The sequence below is a fragment of the Gasterosteus aculeatus genome, chromosome 11 (assembly GCF_964276395.1).
Source record: "Gasterosteus aculeatus chromosome 11, fGasAcu3.hap1.1, whole genome shotgun sequence".
In the NCBI taxonomy this organism is placed as follows: domain Eukaryota; kingdom Metazoa; phylum Chordata; class Actinopteri; order Perciformes; family Gasterosteidae; genus Gasterosteus; species Gasterosteus aculeatus.
The window spans coordinates 811814-830006 of record NC_135699.1 but is presented as its reverse complement, the minus strand read 5'-3'; the positions used below and the strand labels follow the sequence as shown (position 1 = coordinate 830006).

Genomic DNA, 18193 nt, shown 5'->3' with positions numbered 1-18193 from the left:
AGGTAGCTAAAACTAATAACTTGGTATTTACACTGGAAGGAAATTTTGTGGCGGACAAGATTCTTTTTGAACTTTATTAGTTTCGTCTTCCATATGTAGGTACCTACTTTTATACCAGCATAAGAAGTTTTTAAGAATCGTGACCCGTTTTCATGTGGCGTGAAGTTATTGGATTAAACTGGTTAGCAACTAGCGTCACAAAAAGTTTTCAAAATATCCATGAAACCCTCCGAATTTAAAAGTGGGCCTGCACATACTTTGCAAGAACAAGGATTATGTGAAGGCACATAGAGAATGGATTTTGATGTTTTCCTTCAGCAGTCCAACATCCCATTCGTCCTTTCCAAATAGAGTGATGACGCCCAACGTGGGGCTCGAACCCACGACCCTGAGATTAAGAGTCTCATGCTCTACCGACTGAGCTAGCCTGGCACTCTGACGTTTCCCATCGTGGACGGACCCAACCCATTTCTTCTGAAATACTGCAATTCTCTCTGGCACTACAGCAGTTTCTCTTGACTGTTCATTTTCGTTATTTGCTCTTATCACATGAATACGAAAGCCGATGCCAACCCATTTCTTCTGAAATACTGCAATTCTCTCTGGCACTACAGCATAGTTTCTCTTGACTGTTCATTTTCGTTATTTGCTCTTATTAAATGAATACGAAAGCCGATGCCAACCCATTTCTTCTGAAATACTGCAATTCTCTCTGGCACTACAGCATAGTTTCTCTTGACTGTTCATTTTCGTTATTTGCTCTTATTACATGAATAAGAAAGCCGAAAATATGAAAGGAGGGACTTAAAAAGGTCAATTTTTACCCGAATAAAAAAACGAAAGGTAGCTAAAACTAATAACTTGGTATTTACACTGGAAGGAAATTTTGTGGCGGACAAGATTCTTTTTGAACTTCATTAGTTTCGTCTTCCATATGTAGGTACCTACTTTTATACAAGCATAAGAAGTTTTTAAGAATCGTGACCCGTTTTCATGTGGCGTGAAGTTATTGGATTAAACTGGTTAGCAACTAGCGTCACAAAAAGTTCTCAAAATATCCATGAAACCCTCCGAATTTAAAAGTGGGCCTGCACATACTTTGCAAGACCAAGGATTATGTGAAGGCACATAGAGAATGGATTTCTGTTCTGTTATTGGATTAAACTGGTTAGCAACTAGCGTCACAAAAAGTTCTCAAAATATCCATGAAATCCTCCGAATTTAAAAGTGGGCCTGCACATACTTTGCAAGAACAAGGATTATGTGAAGGCACATAGAGGATGGATTTTGATGTTTTCCTTCAGCAGTCCAACATCCCATTCGTCCTTTCCAAATAGAGTGATGACCCCCAACGTGGGGCTCGAACCCACGACCCTGAGATTAAGAGTCTCATGCTCTACCGACTGAGCTAGCCGGGCACTCTGACGTTTCCCATCGTGGACGGACCCAACCCATTTCTTCTGAAATACTGCAATTCTCTCTGGCACTACAGCAGTTTCTCTTGACTGTTCATTTTCGTTATTTGCTCTTATTACATGAATACGAAAGCCGATGCCAACCCATTTCTTCTGAAATACTGCAATTCTCTCTGGCACTACAGCATAGTTTCTCTTGACTGTTCATTTTCGTTATTTGCTCTTATTACATGAATACGAAAGCCGATGCCAACCCATTTCTTCTGAAATACTGCAATTCTCTCTGGCACCACAGCATAGTTTCTCTTCTCTGTTCATTTCCGTTATTTGCTCTCATTACATGAATACGAAAGCGGGAAATATGAAAGGAGGGACTTAAAAAGGTCAATTTTACCCGTATAAAAAAACGAAAGGTAGCTAAAACTAATAACTTGGTATTTACACTGGAAGGAAATTTTGTGGCGGACAAGATTCTTTTTGAACTTTATTAGTTTCGTCTTCCATATGTAGGTACCTACTTTTATACCAGCATAAGAAGTTTTTAAGAATCGTGACCCGTTTTCATGTGGCGTGAAGTTATTGGATTAAACTGGTTAGCAACTAGCGTCACAAAAAGTTTTCAAAATATCCATGAAACCCTCCGAATTTAAAAGTGGGCCTGCACATACTTTGCAAGAACAAGGATTATGTGAAGGCACATAGAGAATGGATTTTGATGTTTTCCTTCAGCAGTCCAACATCCCATTCGTCCTTTCCAAATAGAGTGATGACGCCCAACGTGGGGCTCGAACCCACGACCCTGAGATTAAGAGTCTCATGCTCTACCGACTGAGCTAGCCGGGCACTCTGACGTTTCCCGTCGTGGACGGACCCAACCCATTTCTTCTGAAATACTGCAATTCTCTCTGGCACCACAGCATAGTTTCTCTTCTCTGTTCATTTCCGTTATTTGCTCTCATTACATGAATACGAAAGCGGGAAATATGAAAGGAGGGACTTAAAAAGGTCAATTTTACCCGTATAAAAAAACGAAAGGTAGCTAAAACTAATAACTTGGTATTTACACTGGAAGGAAATTTTGTGGCGGACAAGATTCTTTTTGAACTTTATTAGTTTCGTCTTCCATATGTAGGTACCTACTTTTATACCAGCATAAGAAGTTTTTAAGAATCGTGACCCGTTTTCATGTGGCGTGAAGTTATTGGATTAAACTGGTTAGCAACTAGCGTCACAAAAAGTTTTCAAAATATCCATGAAACCCTCCGAATTTAAAAGTGGGCCTGCACATACTTTGCAAGAACAAGGATTATGTGAAGGCACATAGAGAATGGATTTTGATGTTTTCCTTCAGCAGTCCAACATCCCATTCGTCCTTTCCAAATAGAGTGATGACGCCCAACGTGGGGCTCGAACCCACGACCCTGAGATTAAGAGTCTCATGCTCTACCGACTGAGCTAGCCTGGCACTCTGACGTTTCCCATCGTGGACGGACCCAACCCATTTCTTCTGAAATACTGCAATTCTCTCTGGCACTACAGCAGTTTCTCTTGACTGTTCATTTTCGTTATTTGCTCTTATCACATGAATACGAAAGCCGATGCCAACCCATTTCTTCTGAAATACTGCAATTCTCTCTGGCACTACAGCATAGTTTCTCTTGACTGTTCATTTTCGTTATTTGCTCTTATTAAATGAATACGAAAGCCGATGCCAACCCATTTCTTCTGAAATACTGCAATTCTCTCTGGCACTACAGCATAGTTTCTCTTGACTGTTCATTTTCGTTATTTGCTCTTATTACATGAATAAGAAAGCCGAAAATATGAAAGGAGGGGCTTAAAAAGGTCAATTTTACCCGAATAAAAAAACGAAAGGTAGCTAAAACTAATAACTTGGTATTTACACTGGAAGGAAATTTTGTGGCGGACAAGATTCTTTTTGAACTTCATTAGTTTCGTCTTCCATATGTAGGTACCTACTTTTATACCAGCATAAGAAGTTTTTAAGAATCGTGACCCGTTTTCATGTGGCGTGAAGTTATTGGATTAAACTGGTTAGCAACTAGCGTCACAAAAAGTTTTCAAAATATCCATGAAACCCTCCGAATTTAAAAGTGGGCCTGCACATACTTTGCAAGACCAAGGATTATGTGAAGGCACATAGAGAATGGATTTCTGTTCTGTTATTGGATTAAACTGGTTAGCAACTAGCGTCACAAAAAGTTCTCAAAATATCCATGAAATCCTCCAAATTTAAAAGTGGGCCTGCACATACTTTGCAAGAACAAGGATTATGTGAAGGCACATAGAGAATGGATTTTGATGTTTTCCTTCAGCAGTCCAACATCCCATTCGTCCTTTCCAAATAGAGTGATGACGCCCAACGTGGGGCTCGAACCCACGACCCTGAGATTAAGAGTCTCATGCTCTACCGACTGAGCTAGCCGGGCACGCTGACGTTTCCCATCGTGGACGGACCCAACCCATTTCTTGTGAAATACTGCAATTCTCTCTGGCACTACAGCATAGTTTCTCTTCACTGTTCATTTCCGTTATTTGCTCTTATTACATGAATACGAAAGACGATGCCAACCCATTTCTTCTGAAATACTGCAATTCTCTCTGGCACTACAGCATAGTTTCTCTTGACTGTTCATTTTCGTTATTTGCTCTTATTAAATGAATACGAAAGCCGATGCCAACCCATTTCTTCTGAAATACTGCAATTCTCTCTGGCACTACAGCATAGTTTCTCTTGACTGTTCATTTTCGTTATTTGCTCTTATTACATGAATACGAAAGCCGATGCCAACCCATTTCTTCTGAAATACTGCAATTCTCTCTGGCACCACAGCATAGTTTCTCTTCTCTGTTCATTTCCGTTATTTGCTCTCATTACATGAATACGAAAGCGGGAAATATGAAAGGAGGGACTTAAAAAGGTCAATTTTACCCGTATAAAAAAACGAAAGGTAGCTAAAACTAATAACTTGGTATTTACACTGGAAGGAAATTTTGTGGCGGACAAGATTCTTTTTGAACTTTATTAGTTTCGTCTTCCATATGTAGGTACCTACTTTTATACCAGCATAAGAAGTTTTTAAGAATCGTGACCCGTTTTCATGTGGCGTGAAGTTATTGGATTAAACTGGTTAGCAACTAGCGTCACAAAAAGTTTTCAAAATATCCATGAAACCCTCCGAATTTAAAAGTGGGCCTGCACATACTTTGCAAGAACAAGGATTATGTGAAGGCACATAGAGAATGGATTTTGATGTTTTCCTTCAGCAGTCCAACATCCCATTCGTCCTTTCCAAATAGAGTTATGACCCCCAACGTGGGGCTCGAACCCACGACCCTGAGATTAAGAGTCTCATGCTCTACCGACTGAGCTAGCCGGGCACTCTGACGTTTCCCATCGTGGACGGACCCAACCCATTTCTTCTGAAATACTGCAATTCTCTCTGGCACTACAGCAGTTTCTCTTGACTGTTCATTTTCGTTATTTGCTCTTATTACATGAATACGAAAGCCGATGCCAACCCATTTCTTCTGAAATACTGCAATTCTCTCTGGCACTACAGCATAGTTTCTCTTGACTGTTCATTTTCGTTATTTGCTCTTATTACATGAATAAGAAAGCCGAAAATATGAAAGGAGGGACTTAAAAAGGTCAATTTTTACCCGAATAAAAAAACGAAAGGTAGCTAAAACTAATAACTTGGTATTTACACTGGAAGGAAATTTTGTGGCGGACAAGATTCTTTTTGAACTTCATTAGTTTCGTCTTCCATATGTAGGTACCTACTTTTATACCAGCATAAGAAGTTTTTAAGAATCGTGACCCGTTTTCATGTGGCGTGAAGTTATTGGATTAAACTGGTTAGCAACTAGCGTCACAAAAAGTTTTCAAAATATCCATGAAACCCTCCGAATTTAAAAGTGGGCCTGCACATACTTTGCAAGACCAAGGATTATGTGAAGGCACATAGAGAATGGATTTCTCTTCTGTTATTGGATTAAACTGGTTAGCAACTAGCGTCACAAAAAGTTCTCAAAATATCCATGAAATCCTCCAAATTTAAAAGTGGGCCTGCACATACTTTGCAAGAACAAGGATTATGTGAAGGCACATAGAGAATGGATTTTGATGTTTTCCTTCAGCAGTCCAACATCCCATTCGTCCTTTCCAAATAGAGTGATGACGCCCAACGTGGGGCTCGAACCCACGACCCTGAGATTAAGAGTCTCATGCTCTACCGACTGAGCTAGCCGGGCACGCTGACGTTTCCCATCGTGGACGGACCCAACCCATTTCTTGTGAAATACTGCAATTCTCTCTGGCACTACAGCATAGTTTCTCTTCACTGTTCATTTCCGTTATTTGCTCTTATTACATGAATACGAAAGACGATGCCAACCCATTTCTTCTGAAATACTGCAATTCTCTCTGGCACTACAGCATAGTTTCTCTTGACTGTTCATTTTCGTTATTTGCTCTTATTAAATGAATACGAAAGCCGATGCCAACCCATTTCTTCTGAAATACTGCAATTCTCTCTGGCACTACAGCATAGTTTCTCTTGACTGTTCATTTTCGTTATTTGCTCTTATTACATGAATACGAAAGCCGATGCCAACCCATTTCTTCTGAAATACTGCAATTCTCTCTGGCACCACAGCATAGTTTCTCTTCTCTGTTCATTTCCGTTATTTGCTCTCATTACATGAATACGAAAGCGGGAAATATGAAAGGAGGGACTTAAAAAGGTCAATTTTACCCGTATAAAAAAACGAAAGGTAGCTAAAACTAATAACTTGGTATTTACACTGGAAGGAAATTTTGTGGCGGACAAGATTCTTTTTGAACTTTATTAGTTTCGTCTTCCATATGTAGGTACCTACTTTTATACCAGCATAAGAAGTTTTTAAGAATCGTGACCCGTTTTCATGTGGCGTGAAGTTATTGGATTAAACTGGTTAGCAACTAGCGTCACAAAAAGTTTTCAAAATATCCATGAAACCCTCCGAATTTAAAAGTGGGCCTGCACATACTTTGCAAGAACAAGGATTATGTGAAGGCACATAGAGAATGGATTTTGATGTTTTCCTTCAGCAGTCCAACATCCCATTCGTCCTTTCCAAATAGAGTTATGACCCCCAACGTGGGGCTCGAACCCACGACCCTGAGATTAAGAGTCTCATGCTCTACCGACTGAGCTAGCCGGGCACTCTGACGTTTCCCATCGTGGACGGACCCAACCCATTTCTTCTGAAATACTGCAATTCTCTCTGGCACTACAGCAGTTTCTCTTGACTGTTCATTTTCGTTATTTGCTCTTATTACATGAATACGAAAGCCGATGCCAACCCATTTCTTCTGAAATACTGCAATTCTCTCTGGCACTACAGCATAGTTTCTCTTGACTGTTCATTTTCGTTATTTGCTCTTATTACATGAATAAGAAAGCCGAAAATATGAAAGGAGGGACTTAAAAAGGTCAATTTTTACCCGAATAAAAAAACGAAAGGTAGCTAAAACTAATAACTTGGTATTTACACTGGAAGGAAATTTTGTGGCGGACAAGATTCTTTTTGAACTTCATTAGTTTCGTCTTCCATATGTAGGTACCTACTTTTATACAAGCATAAGAAGTTTTTAAGAATCGTGACCCGTTTTCATGTGGCGTGAAGTTATTGGATTAAACTGGTTAGCAACTAGCGTCACAAAAAGTTCTCAAAATATCCATGAAACCCTCCGAATTTAAAAGTGGGCCTGCACATACTTTGCAAGACCAAGGATTATGTGAAGGCACATAGAGAATGGATTTCTGTTCTGTTATTGGATTAAACTGGTTAGCAACTAGCGTCACAAAAAGTTCTCAAAATATCCATGAAATCCTCCGAATTTAAAAGTGGGCCTGCACATACTTTGCAAGAACAAGGATTATGTGAAGGCACATAGAGAATGGATTTTGATGTTTTCCTTCAGCAGTCCAACATCCCATTCGTCCTTTCCAAATAGAGTGATGACGCCCAACGTGGGGCTCGAACCCACGACCCTGAGATTAAGAGTCTCATGCTCTACCGACTGAGCTAGCCGGGCACGCTGACGTTTCCCATCGTGGACGGACCCAACCCATTTCTTGTGAAATACTGCAATTCTCTCTGGCACTACAGCATAGTTTCTCTTCACTGTTCATTTTCGTTATTTGCTCTTATTACATGAATACGAAAGCCGATGCCAACCCATTTCTTCTGAAATACTGCAATTCTCTCTGGCACTACAGCATAGTTTCTCTTGACTGTTCATTTTCGTTATTTGCTCTTATTAAATGAATACGAAAGCCGATGCCAACCCATTTCTTCTGAAATACTGCAATTCTCTCTGGCACTACAGCATAGTTTCTCTTGACTGTTCATTTTCGTTATTTGCTCTTATTACATGAATACGAAAGCCGATGCCAACCCATTTCTTCTGAAATACTGCAATTCTCTCTGGCACCACAGCATAGTTTCTCTTCTCTGTTCATTTCCGTTATTTGCTCTCATTACATGAATACGAAAGCGGGAAATATGAAAGGAGGGACTTAAAAAGGTCAATTTTACCCGTATAAAAAAACGAAAGGTAGCTAAAACTAATAACTTGGTATTTACACTGGAAGGAAATTTTGTGGCGGACAAGATTCTTTTTGAACTTTATTAGTTTCGTCTTCCATATGTAGGTACCTACTTTTATACCAGCATAAGAAGTTTTTAAGAATCGTGACCCGTTTTCATGTGGCGTGAAGTTATTGGATTAAACTGGTTAGCAACTAGCGTCACAAAAAGTTTTCAAAATATCCATGAAACCCTCCGAATTTAAAAGTGGGCCTGCACATACTTTGCAAGAACAAGGATTATGTGAAGGCACATAGAGAATGGATTTTGATGTTTTCCTTCAGCAGTCCAACATCCCATTCGTCCTTTCCAAATAGAGTGATGACCCCCAACGTGGGGCTCGAACCCACGACCCTGAGATTAAGAGTCTCATGCTCTACCGACTGAGCTAGCCGGGCACTCTGACGTTTCCCATCGTGGACGGACCCAACCCATTTCTTCTGAAATACTGCAATTCTCTCTGGCACTACAGCAGTTTCTCTTGACTGTTCATTTTCGTTATTTGCTCTTATTACATGAATAAGAAAGCCGAAAATATGAAAGGAGGGACTTAAAAAGGTCAATTTTTACCCGAATAAAAAAACGAAAGGTAGCTAAAACTAATAACTTGGTATTTACACTGGAAGGAAATTTTGTGGCGGACAAGATTCTTTTAGAACTTCATTAGTTTCGTCTTCCATATGTAGGTACCTACTTTTATACAAGCATAAGAAGTTTTTAAGAATCGTGACCCGTTTTCATGTGGCGTGAAGTTATTGGATTAAACTGGTTAGCAACTAGCGTCACAAAAAGTTCTCAAAATATCCATGAAACCCTCCGAATTTAAAAGTGGGCCTGCACATACTTTGCAAGACCAAGGATTATGTGAAGGCACATAGAGAATGGATTTCTGTTCTGTTATTGGATTAAACTGGTTAGCAACTAGCGTCACAAAAAGTTCTCAAAATATCCATGAAATCCTCCGAATTTAAAAGTGGGCCTGCACATACTTTGCAAGAACAAGGATTATGTGAAGGCACATAGAGGATGGATTTTGATGTTTTCCTTCAGCAGTCCAACATCCCATTCGTCCTTTCCAAATAGAGTGATGACCCCCAACGTGGGGCTCGAACCCACGACCCTGAGATTAAGAGTCTCATGCTCTACCGACTGAGCTAGCCGGGCACTCTGACGTTTCCCATCGTGGACGGACCCAACCCATTTCTTCTGAAATACTGCAATTCTCTCTGGCAGTACAGCAGTTTCTCTTGACTGTTCATTTTCGTTATTTGCTCTTATTACATGAATACGAAAGCCGATGCCAACCCATTTCTTCTGAAATACTGCAATTCTCTCTGGCACTACAGCATAGTTTCTCTTGACTGTTCATTTTCGTTATTTGCTCTTATTACATGAATACGAAAGCCGATGCCAACCCATTTCTTCTGAAATACTGCAATTCTCTCTGGCACCACAGCATAGTTTCTCTTCTCTGTTCATTTCCGTTATTTGCTCTCATTACATGAATACGAAAGCGGGAAATATGAAAGGAGGGACTTAAAAAGGTCAATTTTACCCGTATAAAAAAACGAAAGGTAGCTAAAACTAATAACTTGGTATTTACACTGGAAGGAAATTTTGTGGCGGACAAGATTCTTTTTGAACTTTATTAGTTTCGTCTTCCATATGTAGGTACCTACTTTTATACCAGCATAAGAAGTTTTTAAGAATCGTGACCCGTTTTCATGTGGCGTGAAGTTATTGGATTAAACTGGTTAGCAACTAGCGTCACAAAAAGTTTTCAAAATATCCATGAAACCCTCCGAATTTAAAAGTGGGCCTGCACATACTTTGCAAGAACAAGGATTATGTGAAGGCACATAGAGAATGGATTTTGATGTTTTCCTTCAGCAGTCCAACATCCCATTCGTCCTTTCCAAATAGAGTGATGACCCCCAACGTGGGGCTCGAACCCACGACCCTGAGATTAAGAGTCTCATGCTCTACCGACTGAGCTAGCCGGGCACTCTGACGTTTCCCATCGTGGACGGACCCAACCCATTTCTTCTGAAATACTGCAATTCTCTCTGGCACTACAGCAGTTTCTCTTGACTGTTCATTTTCGTTATTTGCTCTTATTACATGAATACGAAAGCCGATGCCAACCCATTTCTTCTGAAATACTGCAATTCTCTCTGGCACTACAGCATAGTTTCTCTTGACTGTTCATTTTCGTTATTTGCTCTTATTACATGAATAAGAAAGCCGAAAATATGAAAGGAGGGACTTAAAAAGGTCAATTTTTACCCGAATAAAAAAACGAAAGGTAGCTAAAACTAATAACTTGGTATTTACACTGGAAGGAAATTTTGTGGCGGACAAGATTCTTTTTGAACTTCATTAGTTTCGTCTTCCATATGTAGGTACCTACTTTTATACCAGCATAAGAAGTTTTTAAGAATCGTGACCCGTTTTCATGTGGCGTGAAGTTATTGGATTAAACTGGTTAGCAACTAGCGTCACAAAAAGTTCTCAAAATATCCATGAAACCCTCCGAATTTAAAAGTGGGCCTGCACATACTTTGCAAGAACAAGGATTATGTGAAGGCACATAGAGAATGGATTTCTGTTCTGTTATTGGATTAAACTGGTTAGCAACTAGCGTCACAAAAAGTTCTCAAAATATCCATGAAATCCTCCGAATTTAAAAGTGGGCCTGCACATACTTTGCAAGAACAAGGATTATGTGAATGCACATAGAGAATGGATTTTGATGTTTTCCTTCAGCGGTCCAACATCCCATTCGTCCTTCCCAAATAGAGTGATGACGCCCAACGTGGGGCTCGAACCCACGACCCTGAGATTAAGAGTCTCATGCTCTACCGACTGAGCTAGCCGGGCACTCTGACGTTTCCCATCGTGGACGGACCCAACCCATTTCTTCTGAAATACTGCAATTCTCTCTGGCACTACAGCATAGTTTCTCTTGACTGTTCATTTTCGTTATTTGCTCTTATTACATGAATAAGAAAGCCGAAAATATGAAAGGAGGGACTTAAAAAGGTCAATTTTTTACCCGAATAAAAAAACGAAAGGTAGCTAAAACTAATAACTTGGTATTTACACTGGAAGGAAATTTTGTGGCGGACAAGATTCTTTTTGAACTTCATTAGTTTTGTCTTCCATATGTAGGTACCTACTTTTATACAAGCATAAGAAGTTTTTAAGAATCGTGACCCGTTTTCATGTGGCGTGAAGTTATTGGATTAAACTGGTTAGCAACTAGCGTCACAAAAAGTTCTCAAAATATCCATGAAACCCTCCGAATTTAAAAGTGGGCCTGCACATACTTTGCAAGACCAAGGATTATGTGAAGGCACATAGAGAATGGATTTCTGTTCTGTTATTGGATTAAACTGGTTAGCAACTAGCGTCACAAAAAGTTTTCAAAATATCCATGAAACCCTCCGAATTTAAAAGTGGGCCTGCACATACTTTGCAAGAACAAGGATTATGTGAAGGCACATAGAGAATGGATTTTGATGTTTTCCTTCAGCAGTCCAACATCCCATTCGTCCTTTCCAAATAGAGTGATGACGCCCAACGTGGGGCTCGAACCCACGACCCTGAGATTAAGAATCTCATGCTCTACCGACTGAGCTAGCCGGGCACTCTGACGTTTCCCATCGTGGACGGACCCAACCCATTTCTTCTGAAATACTGCAATTCTCTCTGGCACTACAGCATAGTTTCTCTTGACTGTTCATTTCCGTTATTTGCTCTTATTACATGAATACGAAAGCCGATGCCAACCCATTTCTTCTGAAATACTGCAATTCTCTCTGGCACTACAGCATAGTTTCTCTTGACTGTTCATTTTCGTTATTTGCTCTTATTACATGAATACGAAAGCCGATGCCAACCCATTTCTTCTGAAATACTGCAATTCTCTCTGGCACTACAGCATAGTTTCTCTTGACTGTTCATTTTCGTTATTTGCTCTTATTACATGAATAAGAAAGCCGAAAATATGAAAGGAGGGACTTAAAAAGGTCAATTTTTACCCGAATAAAAAAACGAAAGGTAGCTAAAATAATAACTTGGTATTTACACTGGAAGGAAATTTTGTGGCGGACAAGATTCTTTTTGAACTTCATTAGTTTCGTCTTCCATATGTAGGTACCTACTTTTATACAAGCATAAGAAGTTTTTAAGAATCGTGACCCGTTTTCATGTGGCGTTAAGTTATTGGATTAAACTGGTTAGCAACTAGCGTCACAAAAAGTTCTCAAAATATCCATGAAATCCTCCGAATTTAAAAGTGGGCCTGCACATACTTTGCAAGAACAAGGATTATGTGAAGGCACATAGAGAATGGATTTCTGTTCTGTTATTGGATTAAACTGGTTAGCAACTAGCGTCACAAAAAGTTCTCAAAATATCCATGAAATCCTCCGAATTTAAAAGTGGGCCTGCACATACTTTGCAAGAACAAGGATTATGTGAATGCACATAGAGAATGGATTTTGATGTTTTCCTTCAGCGGTCCAACATCCCATTCGTCCTTCCCAAATAGAGTGATGACGCCCAACGTGGGGCTCGAACCCACGACCCTGAGATTAAGAGTCTCATGCTCTACCGACTGAGCTAGCCGGGCACGCTGACGTTTCCCATCGTGGACGGACCCAACCCATTTCTTCTGAAATACTGCAATTCTCTCTGGCACTACAGCATAGTTTCTCTTGACTGTTCATTTTCGTTATTTGCTCTTATTACATGAATACGAAAGCCGATGCCAACCCATTTCTTCTGAAATACTGCAATTCTCTCTGGCACTACAGCATAGTTTCTCTTGACTGTTCATTTTCGTTATTTGCTCTTATTACATGAATAAGAAAGCCGAAAATATGAAAGGAGGGACTTAAAAAGGTCAATTTTTACCCGAATAAAAAAACGAAAGGTAGCTAAAACTAATAACTTGGTATTTACACTGGAAGGAAATTTTGTGGCGGACAAGATTCTTTTTGAACTTCATTAGTTTCGTCTTCCATATGTAGGTACCTACTTTTATACAAGCATAAGAAGTTTTTAAGAATCGTGACCCGTTTTCATGTGGCGTGAAGTTATTGGATTAAACTGGTTAGCAACTAGCGTCACAAAAAGTTCTCAAAATATCCATGAAATCCTCCGAATTTAAAAGTGGGCCTGCACATACTTTGCAAGAACAAGGATTATGTGAAGGCACATAGAGAATGGATTTCTGTTCTGTTATTGGATTAAACTGGTTAGCAACTAGCGTCACAAAAAGTTCTCAAAATATCCATGAAATCCTCCGAATTTAAAAGTGGGCCTGCACATACTTTGCAAGAACAAGGATTATGTGAATGCACATAGAGAATGGATTTTGATGTTTTCCTTCAGCAGTCCAACATCCCATTCGTCCTTTCCAAATAGAGTGATGACGCCCAACGTGGGGCTCGAACCCACGACCCTGAGATTAAGAATCTCATGCTCTACCGACTGAGCTAGCCGGGCACTCTCACGTTTCCCATCGTGGACGGACCCAACCCATTTCTTCTGAAATACTGCAATTCTCTCTGGCACTACAGCAGTTTCTCTTGACTGTTCATTTTCGTTATTTGCTCTTATTACATGAATACGAAAGCCGATGCCAACCCATTTCTTCTGAAATACTGCAATTCTCTCTGGCACCACAGCAGTTTCTCTTCTCTGTTCATTTCCGTTATTTGCTCTTATTACATGAATACGAAAGCCGGAAATATGAAAGGAGGGACTTAAAAAGGTCAATTTTACCCGAATAAAAAAACGAAAGGTAGCTAAAACTAATAACTTGGTATTTACACTGGAAGTAAATTTTGTGGCGGACAAGATTCTTTTTGAACTTCATTAGTTTCGTCTTCCATATGTAGGTACCTACTTTTATACCAGCACAAGAAATTTTTAAGAATCGTGACCCGTTTTCATGTGGCGTGAAGTTATTGGATTAAACTGGTTAGCAACTAGCGTCACAAAAAGTTTTCAAAATATCCATGAAACCCTCCGAATTTAAAAGTGGGCCTGCACATACTTTGCAAGAACAAGGATTATGTGAAGGCACATAGAGAATGGATTTTGATGTTTTCCTTCAGCAGTCCAACATCCCATTCGTCCTTTCCAAATAGAGTAATGACGGCCAACGTGGGGCTCGAACCCACGACCCTGAGATTAAGAGTCTCATGCTCTACCGACTGAGCTAGCCGGGCACTCTGACGTTTCCCATCGTGGACGGACCCAACCCATTTCTTCTGAAATACTGCAATTCTCTCTGGCACTACAGCATAGTTTCTCTTGACTGTTCATTTCCGTTATTTGCTCTTATTACATGAATACGAAAGCCGATGCCAACCCATTTCTTCTGAAATACTGCAATTCTCTCTGGCACTACAGCATAGTTTCTCTTGACTGTTCATTTTCGTTATTTGCTCTTATTACATGAATACGAAAGCCGATGCCAACCCATTTCTTCTGAAATACTGCAATTCTCTCTGGCACTACAGCATAGTTTCTCTTGACTGTTCATTTTCGTTATTTGCTCTTATTACATGAATAAGAAAGCCGAAAATATGAAAGGAGGGACTTAAAAAGGTCAATTTTTACCCGAATAAAAAAACGAAAGGTAGCTAAAATAATAACTTGGTATTTACACTGGAAGGAAATTTTGTGGCGGACAAGATTCTTTTTGAACTTCATTAGTTTCGTCTTCCATATGTAGGTACCTACTTTTATACAAGCATAAGAAGTTTTTAAGAATCGTGACCCGTTTTCATGTGGCGTTAAGTTATTGGATTAAACTGGTTAGCAACTAGCGTCACAAAAAGTTCTCAAAATATCCATGAAACCCTCCGAATTTAAAAGTGGGCCTGCACATACTTTGCAAGAAGAAGGATTATGTGAAGGCACATAGAGAATGGATTTCTGTTCTGTTATTGGATTAAACTGGTTAGCAACTAGCGTCACAAAAAGTTCTCAAAATATCCATGAAATCCTCCGAATTTAAAAGTGGTCCTGCACATACTTTGCAAGAACAAGGATTATGTGAAGGCACATAGAGAATGGATTTTGATGTTTTCCTTCAGCAGTCCAACATCCCATTCGTCCTTTCCAAATAGAGTAATGACGGCCAACGTGGGGCTCGAACCCACGACCCTGAGATTAAGAGTCTCATGCTCTACCGACTGAGCTAGCCGGGCACTCTGACGTTTCCCATCGTGGACGGACCCAACCCAATATCTTCTGAAATACTGCAATTCTCTCTGGCACTACAGCAGTTTCTCTTGACTGTTCATTTTCGTTATTTGCTCTTATTACATGAATACGAAAGCCGATGCCAACCCATTTCTTCTGAAATACTGCAATTCTCTCTGGCACCACAGCAGTTTCTCTTCTCTGTTCATTTCCGTTATTTGCTCTTATTACATGAATACGAAAGCCGGAAATATGAAAGGAGGGACTTAAAAAGGTCAATTTTACCCGAATAAAAAAACGAAAGGTAGCTAAAACTAATAACTTGGTATTTACACTGGAAGTAAATTTTGTGGCGGACAAGATTCTTTTTGAACTTCATTAGTTTCGTCTTCCATATGTAGGTACCTACTTTTATACCAGCACAAGAAATTTTTAAGAATCGTGACCCGTTTTCATGTGGCGTGAAGTTATTGGATTAAACTGGTTAGCAACTAGCGTCACAAAAAGTTCTCAAAATATCCATGAAATCCTCCGAATTTAAAAGTGGGCCTGCACATACTTTGCAAGAACAAGGATTATGTGAAGGCACATAGAGAATGGATTTCTGTTCTGTTATTGGATTAAACTGGTTAGCAACTAGCGTCACAAAAAGTTCTCAAAATATCCATGAAATCCTCCGAATTTAAAAGTGGGCCTGCACATACTTTGCAAGAACAAGGATTATGTGAATGCACATAGAGAATGGATTTTGATGTTTTCCTTCAGCAGTCCAACATCCCATTCGTCCTTTCCAAATAGAGTGATGACGCCCAACGTGGGGCTCGAACCCACGACCCTGAGATTAAGAATCTCATGCTCTACCGACTGAGCTAGCCGGGCACTCTGACGTTTCCCATCGTGGACGGACCCAACCCATTTCTTCTGAAATACTGCAATTCTCTCTGGAACTACAGCAGTTTCTCTTGACTGTTCATTTTCGTTATTTGCTCTTATTACATGAATACGAAAGCCGATGCCAACCCATTTCTTCTGAAATACTGCAATTCTCTCTGGCACCACAGCAGTTTCTCTTCTCTGTTCATTTCCGTTATTTGCTCTTATTACATGAATACGAAAGCCGGAAATATGAAAGGAGGGACTTAAAAAGGTCAATTTTACCCGAATAAAAAAACGAAAGGTAGCTAAAACTAATAACTTGGTATTTACACTGGAAGTAAATTTTGTGGCGGACAAGATTCTTTTTGAACTTCATTAGTTTCGTCTTCCATATGTAGGTACCTACTTTTATACCAGCACAAGAAATTTTTAAGAATCGTGACCCGTTTTCATGTGGCGTGAAGTTATTGGATTAAACTGGTTAGCAACTAGCGTCACAAAAAGTTTTCAAAATATCCATGAAACCCTCCGAATTTAAAAGTGGGCCTGCACATACTTTGCAAGAACAAGGATTATGTGAAGGCACATAGAGAATGGATTTTGATGTTTTCCTTCAGCAGTCCAACATCCCATTCGTCCTTTCCAAATAGAGTAATGACGGCCAACGTGGGGCTCGAACCCACGACCCTGAGATTAAGAGTCTCATGCTCTACCGACTGAGCTAGCCGGGCACTCTGACGTTTCCCATCGTGGACGGACCCAACCCATTTCTTCTGAAATACTGCAATTCTCTCTGGCACTACAGCATAGTTTCTCTTGACTGTTCATTTCCGTTATTTGCTCTTATTACATGAATACGAAAGCCGATGCCAACCCATTTCTTCTGAAATACTGCAATTCTCTCTGGCACTACAGCATAGTTTCTCTTGACTGTTCATTTTCGTTATTTGCTCTTATTACATGAATACGAAAGCCGATGCCAACCCATTTCTTCTGAAATACTGCAATTCTCTCTGGCACTACAGCATAGTTTCTCTTGACTGTTCATTTTCGTTATTTGCTCTTATTACATGAATAAGAAAGCCGAAAATATGAAAGGAGGGACTTAAAAAGGTCAATTTTTACCCGAATAAAAAAACGAAAGGTAGCTAAAACTAATAACTTGGTATTTACACTGGAAGGAAATTTTGTGGCGGACAAGATTCTTTTTGAACTTCATTAGTTTCGTCTTCCATATGTAGGTACCTACTTTTATACAAGCATAAGAAGTTTTTAAGAATCGTGACCCGTTTTCATGTGGCGTTAAGTTATTGGATTAAACTGGTTAGCAACTAGCGTCACAAAAAGTTCTCAAAATATCCATGAAACCCTCCGAATTTAAAAGTGGGCCTGCACATACTTTGCAAGAACAAGGATTATGTGAAGGCACATAGAGAATGGATTTCTGTTCTGTTATTGGATTAAACTGGTTAGCAACTAGCGTCACAAAAAGTTCTCAAAATATCCATGAAATCCTCCGAATTTAAAAGTGGTCCTGCACATACTTTGCAAGAACATGGATTATGTGAAGGCACATAGAGAATGGATTTTGATGTTTTCCTTCAGCAGTCCAACATCCCATTCGTCCTTTCCAAATAGAGTGATGACGCCCAACGTGGGGCTCGAACCCACGACCCTGAGATTAAGAATCTCATGCTCTACCGACTGAGCTAGCCGGGCACTCTGACGTTTCCCATCGTGGACGGACCCAACCCATTTCTTCTGAAATACTGCAATTCTCTCTGGCACTACAGCAGTTTCTCTTGACTGTTCATTTTCGTTATTTGCTCTTATTACATGAATACGAAAGCCGATGCCAACCCATTTCTTCTGAAATACTGCAATTCTCTCTGGCACCACAGCAGTTTCTCTTCTCTGTTCATTTCCGTTATTTGCTCTTATTACATGAATACGAAAGCCGGAAATATGAAAGGAGGGACTTAAAAAGGTCAATTTTACCCGAATAAAAAAACGAAAGG

General features: G+C 39.9%; 21 non-coding genes across 21 annotated transcripts; all 21 read right to left on the bottom strand.

Annotated features, from left to right (window-relative positions):
• Window positions 1-359: 359 nt before the first annotated feature.
• trnak-cuu (transfer RNA lysine (anticodon CUU)) lies at window positions 360-432 on the bottom strand. Its single transcript has one exon. It is a non-coding gene; the product is annotated as a tRNA-Lys (tRNA).
• A 910-nt stretch (window positions 433-1342) lies between these two features.
• On the bottom strand, window positions 1343-1418 carry trnak-cuu (transfer RNA lysine (anticodon CUU)). Its single transcript has one exon. It is a non-coding gene; the product is annotated as a tRNA-Lys (tRNA).
• A 767-nt stretch (window positions 1419-2185) lies between these two features.
• Window positions 2186-2258, bottom strand: trnak-cuu (transfer RNA lysine (anticodon CUU)). Its single transcript has one exon. It is a non-coding gene; the product is annotated as a tRNA-Lys (tRNA).
• Window positions 2259-2807: 549 nt separating this feature from the next.
• trnak-cuu (transfer RNA lysine (anticodon CUU)) lies at window positions 2808-2880 on the bottom strand. Its single transcript has one exon. It is a non-coding gene; the product is annotated as a tRNA-Lys (tRNA).
• Window positions 2881-3792: 912 nt separating this feature from the next.
• trnak-cuu (transfer RNA lysine (anticodon CUU)) lies at window positions 3793-3865 on the bottom strand. The gene has a single exon. It is a non-coding gene; the product is annotated as a tRNA-Lys (tRNA).
• Window positions 3866-4741: 876 nt separating this feature from the next.
• trnak-cuu (transfer RNA lysine (anticodon CUU)) lies at window positions 4742-4817 on the bottom strand. Its single transcript has one exon. It is a non-coding gene; the product is annotated as a tRNA-Lys (tRNA).
• An 803-nt stretch (window positions 4818-5620) lies between these two features.
• Window positions 5621-5693, bottom strand: trnak-cuu (transfer RNA lysine (anticodon CUU)). The gene has a single exon. It is a non-coding gene; the product is annotated as a tRNA-Lys (tRNA).
• An 876-nt stretch (window positions 5694-6569) lies between these two features.
• Window positions 6570-6645, bottom strand: trnak-cuu (transfer RNA lysine (anticodon CUU)). Its single transcript has one exon. It is a non-coding gene; the product is annotated as a tRNA-Lys (tRNA).
• An 803-nt stretch (window positions 6646-7448) lies between these two features.
• trnak-cuu (transfer RNA lysine (anticodon CUU)) lies at window positions 7449-7521 on the bottom strand. The gene has a single exon. It is a non-coding gene; the product is annotated as a tRNA-Lys (tRNA).
• An 876-nt stretch (window positions 7522-8397) lies between these two features.
• trnak-cuu (transfer RNA lysine (anticodon CUU)) lies at window positions 8398-8473 on the bottom strand. The gene has a single exon. It is a non-coding gene; the product is annotated as a tRNA-Lys (tRNA).
• A 690-nt stretch (window positions 8474-9163) lies between these two features.
• Window positions 9164-9239, bottom strand: trnak-cuu (transfer RNA lysine (anticodon CUU)). The gene has a single exon. It is a non-coding gene; the product is annotated as a tRNA-Lys (tRNA).
• A 764-nt stretch (window positions 9240-10003) lies between these two features.
• trnak-cuu (transfer RNA lysine (anticodon CUU)) lies at window positions 10004-10079 on the bottom strand. Its single transcript has one exon. It is a non-coding gene; the product is annotated as a tRNA-Lys (tRNA).
• Window positions 10080-10882: 803 nt separating this feature from the next.
• trnak-cuu (transfer RNA lysine (anticodon CUU)) lies at window positions 10883-10955 on the bottom strand. Its single transcript has one exon. It is a non-coding gene; the product is annotated as a tRNA-Lys (tRNA).
• Window positions 10956-11651: 696 nt separating this feature from the next.
• Window positions 11652-11724, bottom strand: trnak-cuu (transfer RNA lysine (anticodon CUU)). The gene has a single exon. It is a non-coding gene; the product is annotated as a tRNA-Lys (tRNA).
• Window positions 11725-12638: 914 nt separating this feature from the next.
• Window positions 12639-12711, bottom strand: trnak-cuu (transfer RNA lysine (anticodon CUU)). Its single transcript has one exon. It is a non-coding gene; the product is annotated as a tRNA-Lys (tRNA).
• An 805-nt stretch (window positions 12712-13516) lies between these two features.
• Window positions 13517-13589, bottom strand: trnak-cuu (transfer RNA lysine (anticodon CUU)). Its single transcript has one exon. It is a non-coding gene; the product is annotated as a tRNA-Lys (tRNA).
• A 655-nt stretch (window positions 13590-14244) lies between these two features.
• trnak-cuu (transfer RNA lysine (anticodon CUU)) lies at window positions 14245-14317 on the bottom strand. Its single transcript has one exon. It is a non-coding gene; the product is annotated as a tRNA-Lys (tRNA).
• Window positions 14318-15231: 914 nt separating this feature from the next.
• trnak-cuu (transfer RNA lysine (anticodon CUU)) lies at window positions 15232-15304 on the bottom strand. The gene has a single exon. It is a non-coding gene; the product is annotated as a tRNA-Lys (tRNA).
• Window positions 15305-16105: 801 nt separating this feature from the next.
• trnak-cuu (transfer RNA lysine (anticodon CUU)) lies at window positions 16106-16178 on the bottom strand. Its single transcript has one exon. It is a non-coding gene; the product is annotated as a tRNA-Lys (tRNA).
• Window positions 16179-16833: 655 nt separating this feature from the next.
• On the bottom strand, window positions 16834-16906 carry trnak-cuu (transfer RNA lysine (anticodon CUU)). Its single transcript has one exon. It is a non-coding gene; the product is annotated as a tRNA-Lys (tRNA).
• Window positions 16907-17821: 915 nt separating this feature from the next.
• trnak-cuu (transfer RNA lysine (anticodon CUU)) lies at window positions 17822-17894 on the bottom strand. The gene has a single exon. It is a non-coding gene; the product is annotated as a tRNA-Lys (tRNA).
• Between the last annotated feature and the right edge of the window lie 299 nt (window positions 17895-18193).